Consider the following 13,453-nt stretch of genomic DNA (forward strand, 5'->3'; position numbering starts at 1 on the left):
ACATAAGGAGCTTAAAATATCATCTTGTTGTGTTGTTGTGTGCAATAATCAACAGAGTACAGGCTAGGGTTGCCAACCGTTCCGTATAATACGGAATCGTCCCGTATTTGACACATAAAAGTCTTGTTCCGTATTGAACTGATACGGAACGCACTTTGTTCCGTTTTTTTGAGAATCAGTGCAAATCCATGACAGACACATATAGCTTCTAATATATGTCAGACTATGAACAAAGACATTTGTAGGCTATGATAAGAAGAAAAAAAACGACGGTGCGGTAGATACTAATTTTTCCCCTGTTTGTCTATGATCAGCGTAGTGTTTTTAACATCTTGGAACATCATCAGAGAATGCCCTTTTAATTGGTCGTTTCAGTCATTGTGAGTCACGTATCGTAGCAACGATGACGACAAGTAACAACAGCGGGAAATGCAAAAATGCTTGAATTGCTTGAGTGCAATATTTTATATTTTCTTTATTAGCTGTTTTTTTGTATGTATTATTGTTTTGCACTGGAAAGAAAGTTAACTATAATGGAAGTATAATTATATAAGCACTACACGTCTTTAAAATGTTGTCTATTTAAATTAAAAATATATTTTTTTTGCACTGGAAAGAACATTCGAGAAGTCTAATTCTAGTGCATAAGTTCGCACATAAGGCTACAGAAAACTGTTGTGTTTATTTTTCTTCAAATGCAGTCTAAGCCGATGAGTTTTGAATGTTATATGTTGTATTTGTTTAAGTTAAAAATAAAACGTATTATAAACTAAACAAATCCATGGTTCATTGTTGGCAAAATGATCATGATAGCCTTTATATTTCACATCTATGTGGTTCAGTCTTGTATATTGATTAGGCCTACTTTGCTATTCTATAAATATAGGCCCAATAAGTTGTATTATAATATGCTATAATATATGAAATATATTTATCTAAATGTATCAATTAGTTTCCACAATATTCACCAGAAGTCATCATTTCAGAGGTTATTTTTCTAAATGTTCTTCCGTGGGGGCATGTCCTTGAAAACGAAACAGATACACGACAGACTGTGTCACTATGTTCATGTGCATTCCTGCAGAACATTTGACCTCTACCCTCTTCCACTAACAGTTAACTAAAAACAACACCAGAGTTTTGACAGCGTCGTATTGTGGTAATCAGCTGGAATAGCAAGACTCATGGATTCAGGAGAAACACAGTCAATGCCAACCCAAGAGAGGGAACTTCAGGGAAGTGGATCAGTTATTGGACGTGGAATAATTTCAGCCTAACAGCTCCAATTCACTTATATTCCGCTTTATCACTTTATCTGGCATGAAAAAAGAAAAATCATGTATAGGTTTAAAGGCATGAGGGTGACTAAATAGGGACCCTTCCTGCAAGGGCAGCAAGCCAAATCCATTCGCTAGGCCTGGATGGGAACCCTAGTGGAAAAAAAGGTATACTTTATTGTATTTGACATATATTCCCCTTTTCAATAGTATATTGCAAATCTTTAAATATATTAAAAGTATATTAGCATCAAGCTTTTACCTATTTTCACAAAACAACTTTTAACACACTTTAAAATAATTGTACTTTAGTATATTTTAGAAAAACAGATTTTAGAAAAATATACTTGAAGTGAAATTTCAGTTTATTTTTTAAAAGTGTATTTATTTGCACTTTATTAAAAATATATTTTAGGTATATTTTAACTGTGTGCTGGAAATGATCACTGTAACAATGCATAAAAGTATACTTTCAAAATACATTATAGTATACAATAGTGTTTTGTACAAAGTATAACTAAGTATTATTTGTCTATTAATGTGCATTTGTTATTGAAGACAAAGTGTGCGATTTGTTTTACACTACAATTTAATTACAACTAAATATACTTAGTACAAAATGAGTTGTTTCAAAATAGTTCTAGTTAACAAGTTCAAGTTAACTAATCATTAACACACTTTAACATTAACACACATTAATGTACGCCCGCATTTATTTATTTTTTTCCACCGGGGAACTTAAGTGAAATAAAGAAAAATAGTGAAAGAATATCCATCCTCTAAAGAATCCAGCTTGATAATGAAAACAGGTCCACAGTATGACACGATTTCTTCTAGACCTGCTGTACAGCAGAAACAGTCTCTGTTGCATTATTTTCCTGTGATCTCTGTAAAGCTGCTTTGAAACAATCTGTGTTGTAAAAAGCGCTATAGAAATAAAGGTGACTTGACTTGACTTCCAGATGTCACAAACTCCATTTAATGCTGCAGTTTTATCTGATTAAGCAATAGCCAATCCAATCAATCCAATCCAAGCTGGGATTGATGCAAATGCTCTGTATGAAAGCACTGGTTTCACAAATGTCAGCCAGTAAAGCAGATATTCCTCTGCCGTCAGCTCTGAACAAACGATCTCTTCCTGTCTGAGTCTGTGCTGTTTGAGTCAAATCAACAGCTTCTGTTTGATATTCCATATCTAATGTGGCCTAAGTTTACAAATACTTTTTTGGAGGCCACAGTATAAATTTAGTAGGGCTGTCCCCGACTATGGATTTTCATAGTCGAATCAGAATCGTCATGTCTTGCCTATAGTCGACTAATAGTCGAATCATGTGTATGGGGGCGGGGCTTTAACGTTTCAAAGCCGCGATGTACAGAAAATCACACAAAGATATAGAAGAAAATGTATAAAAACATTTTGGATCAATAAAACTAAGAAATAACATAACTCCAGAAAGGCCACACTGCAGACAGGATTTGCATTTCACATGCAAATCAAATTAAATCGGCTAAATTACCTGTGCGAGCAGGCCAGCCTACAGCACAACATCGATGCACCGAAAAAATAAACAATTAATTTACTAAAATTAAATTAGAACAGAATAGGCCTATACCTTTCTAATAAATAAAAAATACAAAACGAAATAAATTAGAATCAAGTCACAAGATGAGGAGCAAATGTGTGCAAAATGCCTAAAGTGCAGGGGAACATATATTCAAAACACAAGCCACAAATAGTTAGATTAGATAACCCTGACAGATTAATAAATAAAATAAAAATAAAGAAATTATTAAAATAACGATAGTAGCCAGAATTTTCAACTTTGTCTTTTTAACTGCAGAAACAACAATAAATGCTAAACTGGAGTGGCAGTCTTTTTAGCTAATTATGTTCACAGCATCCAAAAATCAAATTAGAACCGGCTGAAAAGTTTTGAAATCACTTGTACCCTACCTGATCGAGAGAACAAATCCAGTCTTTCACTCTGTCTGTGTCCGTTGGAGTCTTTTCAAATTGTGCGCGCGGATAAAATCTAACGTGAAACCCAGTCTATGCGTGAAACGTGTAAACGTTGGCCGGCAGAAGTGCGATAATGGTTTTCCTGATGCTAAATCCAGCCTTGGAGAATATCCTTTCTGATGGTGTCCACACTTTAGATTTTCTTATCCCAGACATAAAGATTTAAATCCTTGCCGCGAAGACGCTCCTCTGTCGGTCACGGATCGAAAGTGAAACTTAAATCTGTCACGGGGTGTTTGGATTTATTCACGCACGTTAAAAAAATATTTATTAAAAGCTTCTTTCTTTGCACATTTTTATATACAGCATTATCATAATAGGCTGAATATTAACGTATTGACATAAAAGCTAGTTCTATGTGAAATTGAGCGCCCTCATATAGCCAAAGTGGCATGATCCTCGTTTCAAAACACCTCTGCGAAGATTCGACCATGAGATCGGTAGTCGAATCAGGCTCCTCCTATCGAAGCATCGAATCTTCGACTATTCGGGGTCACCCCTAAAATTTAGCATATATATTTAAGTCACACACACACACACACTCAGTCACTGACGGAAGAGATCACAAGTGCCTCACTCAAAACACATGTGCTGTCTGAGATCAGCTAGACCCAACAACAGCATCAGTCCACCTCAACACAAACACAATGCCACGTGTTTCAGTGCAGCTTGATGGTCAACATCGCAGTTAAAAATAAAAAGCACTATATGCAGACGTGAGAACTGACCACGAACAACTAAAACACGGCTATAAATACAGGGGTAGAACAAGGGAATCTAAACCAGACACAGGTGAAACTAATAGAAACAAATGAGAACATAATCAGTAACCATGGAAACTGAAACTACACAGAACAGGGGAAAAAGGAACTAAAGGAAACAGAACAGAATGTCAAAATAAGAGTCCATATAATACAACAAACCTGACAGGTGTAACAAGCTGAGTTAAAATATAAACACGAGCGTTCACATGTTTGGGTCGGCAAGATTTTACTGTTTTTGAAAGAAGTCTACTCTGCCCACCAAGGCTGCAAAAATACAGTAAAAACAGAAATATTGTGAAATATTACAATGTAAATCAGCTGTTTTCTATGTGAATATATAGTAAAGTGTAATTTATTCCTGTGATCAAAGCTGAATTTTCAGCATCATTACTCCAGTCTTCAGTGTCACATGATCCTTCACAAATCAGTATTTGATGCTCACAAAACATTCGTTATTATTATTATCAATGTTGAAAACAGTTGTGCTGCTTCATGTTTTTGTGGAAATTGTGATAGATTGTATTTTTTAGGGTACTTTAATTAATAGAAAGTTCAAAAGAACAGCATTTAAAATACAACTCTTTTGTAACATTCCTTCTGAATAAAAGTATTAATTTCTTTCCAAAAAAAAAAAAAAATTGGTAACACTTTACAATAAGGTTCATTATCTGTTCATTGTTTGTTTATGTTAGTTCACAGTGCATGAACTAATGTTAACAAATACAACATTTGATTTTAATATTGTATTAGTAAATGTTGAAATTAACAAACTAAGATTAATAAATGCTGTAGAAGTATTTATCATTCTAAAGTAGTTAACTAATGTTAACTAATGAACCTTATTGTAAAGTGTTACCAAAAAATCAAATACATAAGTCAAATCTTAATGATCCCAAACGTTTGAACTTTTACCACTCGACATGAACGCAGGAGTCTCTGTCTGCAGGGTTTAGTCCCAGTTTCCAGTCATCTTGAAGAAGTTACCCAAACCCCTGATATACTGCACCGCTCATCTTTTGCTTGGGAGTGTACTGTCTGTATCCAAGGTTGGATATGCTTATAGTAGTTGTAGGTTACAGTTATTAATTCCTTTATGTGGTGAGGTTGAGGGTTATGAAACCTGAATGAATAGAATCATGATTATGAAAACAAATATTATGATCATTGAATTAATATGAATTATTATGATCAAAACAGGTATTACAAAGTTTTTCCCACCACTTTTAATCAGGTCTATAAGAACTGACAGACACAAGCTTATCTCAGAGATCTCTTCTGCTGTCATACTGGACTTGATGCCAATGTTTTGAGCCTTTGGGCTTTTTCTCAGGATTTACATAAGGAAAACTGGTTTTGATTCGGTTCATCCTGTAGGAGAGATGACACTGAATAATTCATGAGAATATCACATTTCCTCTCTGACTGAACACCCAACACTTCCACTGGTCATCAGCAGCTTATGTAAGAGTGTTTGTACCAGTAGATGGGGTAGACGGGGCAACAATATCACAGTTTCCAGCCCTGAACAACAGTGGTGCAGTGTAATAAAGTTGCTGGTTCAATCCTAGAGAAACTTTCATCCAAGACACTTAACCCTGTAAACTTGACATATGAAAAAAAAAAAAACAGTTTATTAAACCTTTAGACAAATTATTTAAAACAAATCTAATAATCATTTTTAATACATCATGCTTTTATGGCTCATCTAGTATGAAATACAGAAGGAAGATATGAAGCTCACACTCGGCAGTGGCGGGTCTAGACCACGGCAGAGCCACATTTATCTAAAGCTAAAGTTCACCTAAACAATCATACCCTCATGCCCTTCCTAATAAGACTTTCTTCTGTTAAACAAAAAGATATTTTGAGAAATGTCTCATTGTTTTGTTTTGTGTGTGTGTGTGTGTGTGTGTGTGTGTGTGTGTGTGTGTGTGTGTGTGTGTGTGTGTGTGTGTGTGTGTGTGTGTCATGTGCAAGCTTGTTGAGCACACATACTTTTTTCGCAGACATCAGTGGAAAGTTTGTAGTTGGGTCAGATATGTCAACAGCAAAGAGAGTAAAATGAGGAGCATACAGTATTACTACCCTGCTGGAGCAGCTCTAAACATTCACTGTGCTATTTAATTTAAGGGGTCCAATTATGCCCTTTTATGAAGTCTTGATTTAGTTTTTGAGGTGTACTAGAACAGTGGTTCTCAACTCCAGTCCTCGTGACCCGCTGCTCTGCACATTTTGTATGTCTCTCTTATCTGACACACTCAGTTCAGTTCATGGAGTCTCTCCTAATGAGCTGATGATCTGATTCAGGTGTGTTAAATAAGGGAGACATACAAAATGTGCAGAGCAGTGGGTCCCAAGGACTGGAGTTGAGAACCACTGTACTAGAATATACTTTCATGCATGATTGGTAAAAAAACACATTATTTTGCACATATTTTACATTATTACAGCACCTCTCTCCACAGTCTGTCTCGAATGCGTCGTTTAGTTCCTGTTTCGATGAAGCCCCTCCTTCCGAAATACGAAATGTGCTGTGATTGGTTGGCTGGCCCAGTGTGTTGTGATTGGCACCGGTCAGCGCGTGTTCGGGAAATGTCACGTTCCTTACCATAACAACGTGTGTGTGTGTGTGTGTGTGTGTGTGTGTGTGTGTGTGTGTGTGTGTGTGTGTGTGTGTGTGTGTTTTCATCCATTCAATTGTTCAATTGAAGTCAATGGGCACCGAAACGGTTTGGTTACCAACATTCTTCAAAATGCCTTCTTTTATGTTCAACAGAAGAAAGAGACTCACACAGATTTGAGAAAAAGGGTGAGTAATTAAATGATGACAGAATTTTTGGATGAACTCTCCCTTTAACCTATTTTCAGGATTATTGGAAGTCATTTTACTGGGTCATGTATCACTCTGCAAAGTGAACTAAAATGATTTCAAGTTAATTTATTTATTTGACAAGTAATCTTGTATTGTAGTGTGATAATGAGCAGTTATGACAAAACACACTTTTAATATCTAGGCACTTTTCTGCATCTGTAAATACATTCTGCATTGGATAACACATTATACACTGTTTTTTTTAAACAGATATAATACAGGTGAACAAATGATAAAGTTTGGGTTGCTGAATATACAATCCCTTACTTCAAAAGCGCTTATTTTAAATTATATGATTACAGATCATAAGTACAAGTCAAGTCAAGTCACCTTCATTTATATAGCACTTTTTAAAATATGAATTGTTTCAAAGCAGCTTTACAGTGATAATAGGAAATTACAGTAACAGAGATTGTTTAGGCTTTACAGCAGCTCTAGAATAAAGTTATTGTCCAGCTAAAGTTAGTTTTGATTGATTGATTCACTTCTGTTACGAAGATCATTAGTTATTAACGATTTTAAAGAGTCCACCCCAAGATAACTGTTATAAACATAAGCCTCGTTTAGTTTCAAATATAATTCTTTTGAAGTGTTGGTGCTTAATGTAACACTATCTAGTGTAAATGATAAATCACGTTTGAGATTTGTGCTGGCTACTGTATACAGGCCACCAGGGCACCATACAGACTTTATCAAAGAATTTGCGGACTTTCTATCAGAGTTAGTACTGGCTGCAGATAAAGTCCTAATTGTTGGTGATTTTAATATACATGTAGATCATGAAAAAGATGCATTGGGATTGGCATATAAAGACCTTCTGAACTCTATTGGAGTTAGACAACAGGTGTCAGGACCTACTCATTGTCGTAATCAAATATTATCACATGGAATAGATGTTGATGCCGTTGAAATTATGCAGCAGAGCGATGACATCTCAGATCATTATCTAGTCTTGTGTAAACTTCATTTAGCCAAGGCTGCAAAGCCGACTCTGTATTACAAATATGTGAGACCTATCACTTCTGCCACTAAAGATTGCTTTATTAATAATCTTCCTGATCAGTTTCATCATCCCAGCATCCCAGATAGCTTATAAGAACTCGATATTGCAACAGAAACTTTTAACTCTCTCTTTTCCAGCACTTTAGACACAGTTGCTCCGTTGTGCTTAAAGAAGATTAAAGAAAATAGTCCAACGCCGTGGTACAACGAGCACACTCGGGCCCTTAAGAGAGCAGCCAGAAAAATGGAGCGCAACTGGAAGAAAACAAAACTAGAGGTATTTCGCATTTCATGGAAAGAGAGCTCGATTGCGTTATTTTTCGTCTCTCTTAGAAGAAAATAAACAAAACCCGAGGTATTTATTTGATACAGTGGATAAATTAACAATAAATAAACTTTCAACTTCTGACGTTTCCAAGCAGCACAGCAGTAATGACTTTATGAACTACTTTACTTGCTAGATTGATAATATTAGGGACAAAATTATAACTATGCAACCGTCTACTACAGTATCGCATCAGGCAGTGCATTGTAGTCTCCCTGAGGAAAAATTTGATTCATTCATTGCTATAGGAGAGGAAGAATATACTAAACTCGTTAAATCATCTAAATCTACAACATGTATGTTAGACCCTATACCGACTAAGCTACTGAAAGAGATGCTCCCAGAGGTCCTAGATCCTCTTCTTAATATCATTAATTCATCTTTGTCTCTAGGATACGTACCGAAAAACTTTAAGCTGGCTATGATTAAACCGCTTGTTAAAAAAAAACGCAACTTGATCCTTCAGAATTAGTCAATTACAGGCCGATCTCGAATCTACCTTTTCTGTCAAAGATATTAGAAAAGGCAGTATCTTCACAACTGTGTTCCTTTCTAGAAAGAAATGATATCTGCGAGGATTTCCAGTCCGGATTTAGACCATACCATAGTACAGAGACTGCTCTCGTTAGAGTAACAAATGATTTGCTCTTATCATCCGATCGTGGTTGTGTCTCGCTATTAGTGTTACTCGATCTTAGTGCTGCGTTTGACACCATTGACCACAACATTCTTTTAAATAGACTAGAAAACTATGTTGGCATTAGTGGAATTGCATTAGCATGGTTTAAATCATACTTATCTGACCGTTATGAAGAGATGTCTTATCGATCACAAGTTCAGTATGGCGTACCACAGGGCTCAGTACTAGGACCGCTGCTGTTCACTCTGTACATGCTACCATTAGGAGATATCATTAGGAAACATGGCATTAGTTTTCACTGTTATGCTGATGATACTCAGCTCTACACTTCGCTACCCGACGAAACTTACCAGTTCACAAAATTAACAGAATGCATAGCTGATATAAAAAATTGGATGACTAGTAATTTCCTACTACTTAATTATGAAAAAACAGAGATTCTAATTATTCAAAAAACTTCCTCACGTAATAACCTAGAATACTGTCTAACACTTGATGGCTGCTCTGTTAAGTCTTCGTCGTCGGTTAGGAACCTGGGTGTGCTCTTTGATGCCAATCTTTCATTTGAAAGTCACGTGTCTAGTATCTGTAAAACCACATTCTTCCATCTTAAAAATATATGTAAATTACGACATATGCTCTCACTGACAAATGCAGAACAGTAAGTTCATGCGTTCATGACCTCAAGGCTAGATTATTGTAATGCTCTACTGGGTGGTTGCCCTGCATGCTTAATAAACAAACTACAGCTGGTCCAAAACGCAACAGCTCGAGTTCTTACCAGAACCAGGAAGTATGACCATATTAGCCCGGTTCTGTCAAAACTGCACTGGCTCCCTATTAAACATCGTATAAATTGTAAAATATTGCTGATTACTTACAAAGCACTAAATGATTTATCTCCGCAGTACTTGAGTGAGCTCTTAACGCATTATAGTCCTTCTGGCCAATTGATAATATCTAGAATATCAAAATCGACTGCTGGCGGTAGATCCTTTTCCTTTTTAGCACCAAAACTCTGGAACAGTCTTCCTACCATTGTCCGGGAAGCAGACACACTTGGTCAGTTTAAATCTAAAAACACATCTCTTTAACCTGGCATACTCATAACACATTATCAATTTCTATTATTCAAATCATGTAAAATGATTGTAAGGCTGCATAAACTAGGTCCGCCGGAACCAGGAACACTTCCTGTAACACCTGATGTACTCTTTACATCATTAGAAGAATGGCATCTATGCTAATATCTCTTTGTTTATTCTGAGGTTTACTGTAGTCAGCCGGATCCGGGCCGTATCCAGATCAGATGGTGGACCTACGCCTGGACATGATGACAACGCATCCCTGAATGTCAGCAGAAGCCGTGTCAACCATCGTCCCCTGTGAAGGCCTCATCACCACCACAAAAGTTTCTTTCTTTTTTTCACGACAAACTTTTCTTGTTTTTTCTCTGTACAGCTGAAAACGCTATCAAAATGATTCCTGTTCACACGAATCTGTGGAAATGACTATAAACGCTGTATTATGCATGCCAGACAAGTCACTGGCGATGTCACTTAGTAAAGAAAGACTACGTGTCTGCACACATACGCATTCAAACGCACATGCCTATAGACTAAACACATAGTGAGCATGTGCACACCGAATTCAATTCAATCTGAATTGTATAAAGCTCTATATAAATGAAGGTGATTTGACTTGAACACAAGTTGATAACAAAAATTAAAAATAATCTGCTGTATAATCTTAAGATATGCCTAACACAAACCAACTTAGGAAAATGTATTTATTTGTAATATTATCATGCATGCTCAATTTATAAAAGCAAAACTAAACCATTTATTTTACATGTTCTTTTGTATCCTACATCTGTTCTCTGATAGCGGATTCTTTGCAAAGTTTGCATAGTCATGATCGTTTCATATGTTTTTACAGCCTGCTGTATAAGCAACACTGGACAGTTGGACAGATTAATATTATTTCTCACTATTTGTGAACATGACTGAAATTAAATATTTTCCTTTATCTGTAACTTTTCTTGGGTATCTCTGTGGTGAAACCGTCTCTGTGATGGTGATGGGTCGCTCGTCAAAGACCCATTCATTGCGCTGGTCATACTCATCATTTACCTCTGGCTGCATTCATTTGGAATATGATCAAAGATTGTGTGGACGTGTTCTGAGAAATAAGCTATTGAAAAATTACAGTTTAACTCCAATGATCAAAATGACACACAAAGTCATCAAGTCAGTATGATCTGATCTATCACTGCAGCATCTGAGTAACATTACACACAACACAACTTGTGTAGAGAACTTATGTGAGGTATAATCAAGTGCGTGGCCTAATAGCCCGCATCAAAACTCTGAGACACACTGACGAATCATTCATGAACGGCCATCACTGCTCCTCGCGTCCCATCACCATATAAAATCATTCTGAATGTAGAAGAATAGCAGAGTCCATGCCACAGCTATAACAACAGGAATCACTTTCAGAACGATTATGTCCAGCTGAATATGGACACTTCATTGGCTGTTTTTACACAACACTTCATCATCAATGACACCAGTGCCATTTCATCTATTTCTTGAACTAGTGGAAGTACATGAACAGCTCTCGGCTGGTTTTGCAGAAGTTTAGCAGGGTTGAGTCTGGCCAGAAGCTGGACGGGAAACATTCTCTGCAATCGCACGGTTCAAGGCCTGCTTTTATGTAAAAATATAATTTAAAATAAAAGAATAAAAACAACCGTTGTACAATATGTGACCTTGCACCATAAAAACCTAAGATATCAGCAGCGCGTGGATGCAGTTTACCTGAGGACTGTCAATAATGTATGGAGAAACACCTGACCGACTCTGTTCATTTGGAAACAATCTACTCCTGCCTACAGCGGCCATTCCATTACACACACACACACACACACACACACACACACACACACGTTAAGTCACCTTCATTTATTTTATATAGCGCTTTTAACAATATAGATTGTATTAAAGCAGCTTTACAGTGATAATAGGAGATTACAGTAACAGAGATTGCTCAGGCTTTACAGCAGCTCTAGAATAAAGTTATTGTCCAGCTAAAGTTAGTTTTGATTGATTCACTTCTGTCGCAAAGATCATTAGTTATTAACACGACACCGTTTTAACAGAGAACAAAAAACGTTTAATGTGTTCTGGCCGTTCATTTGCACGACAGTGTTTGGTGGCTCGTCCCACTACGGTTTATAGACTTTAATGTCTCCTTCACTAACCTCATTACCTCACTGGATTAAAAACTCTGAACACTGTTTTTCATGATCCTCAAGTCTATGAAGTTCAGCATTTCTCAGACCATGAGTGTGTGTTAGATGAAGGAAAGAGAGGCACACTCACGCACAGCCGAGGCAGCACACAGGAGCTCAGAGAAGACCGGTGATGTCCACCAGAACACAGCAGCCATCAGGACCATCTGTGAGTGTGTGAGTGTGTGAGTCTGCTGGGGTCGGGACGGCCGGTAAATAAGTAATGCTGTCTGCTGTCTCAGATCAGAGCAGATCAAGTTATCTGAGGTCTCCGATGTCACGCCGCATGTTCCTTCTCAAGCACATCATCCACCTCACAGAGACTGCTGTGTGAGGGACAGCCTTTCCATGACCGTCAGACCCACCCGCCCTAAACTCTCATTATAATGCACAAAACTGACCATTCTAATTAACTGTGATGTAAACAATAAAGTACATCGTGGTTGTACTAAACTTAATTAACTATTTTTAATTCAATAATAAAACCAAGACCTCTATATCCCTGTCTACAGCCCCACATCACTGGAGCACTTGAGGCGCTCTTTACACACACACACACACGCACACGCACACACACACACACACACACGCACACACACAGGTTTAATCAGAGCTTCATTAGGCAGGCTCCCAAATACAGTAGAACATTTTCTCCTAATGTGCAGTATTACAGAGTTTCAGTTCTGCACGTTTGCTATGTCATCTCACACACACACCTGAACCAGCTCATGAAGATCTGCAGGAGCACAGGTGTGTGTGTGTGTGTGTGTGTGTGTGTGTGTGTGTGTGTGTGTGTGTGTGTGTGTGTGTGTGATCAGGGCTGGAGCTGAACTCTGTAGGACGGGAGATCTCCAGAAACAGCCCTTTTTGTGTTGCTACCCATGTGATATATTTCAGCGTTAAACCGCATACTCAATGAGAAGATATGTAGGGCGAGCCTGGAAGTTATCCATAGGGAATTGACTGAAAGATGAAAAGTGTGAATTGCGCTCCGGCACGGAGTCAGAGCTGAGTGTGAGCCGACACCGACTGTGCTCCTCAACACCACCGACACACACTCTTTCTGATCGCGGTCTCCTAACGCTTCATGTCAAATCTAACATTATACTCGCTATCATTGCCGTAACCTTGATAACAATAACGTTAATACTGTTAAATTACTGAATTAACTATTTCCAAGATTTTAGAAGGACAGCCTCACCAACCACAACCAGCTGAAAACAATAGCTATTGGTCTATTGCTTAACGTCAACCAGTA

The 13,453-nt window shown here is 37.4% G+C and overlaps 1 protein-coding gene across 4 annotated transcripts in view; it reads right to left on the minus strand.

Annotated features, from left to right (window-relative positions):
* Positions 1-13,453, minus strand: part of iqsec1a (IQ motif and Sec7 domain ArfGEF 1a) — an 88,311-nt gene that overhangs the window by 39,157 nt on the left and 35,701 nt on the right. The gene's annotated exons all lie outside the window — the stretch shown is intronic.

The sequence above is a fragment of the Rutilus rutilus genome (assembly GCF_951802725.1).
Source record: "Rutilus rutilus genome assembly, chromosome: 13".
NCBI classification, from domain to species: Eukaryota; Metazoa; Chordata; class Actinopteri; order Cypriniformes; family Leuciscidae; genus Rutilus; species Rutilus rutilus.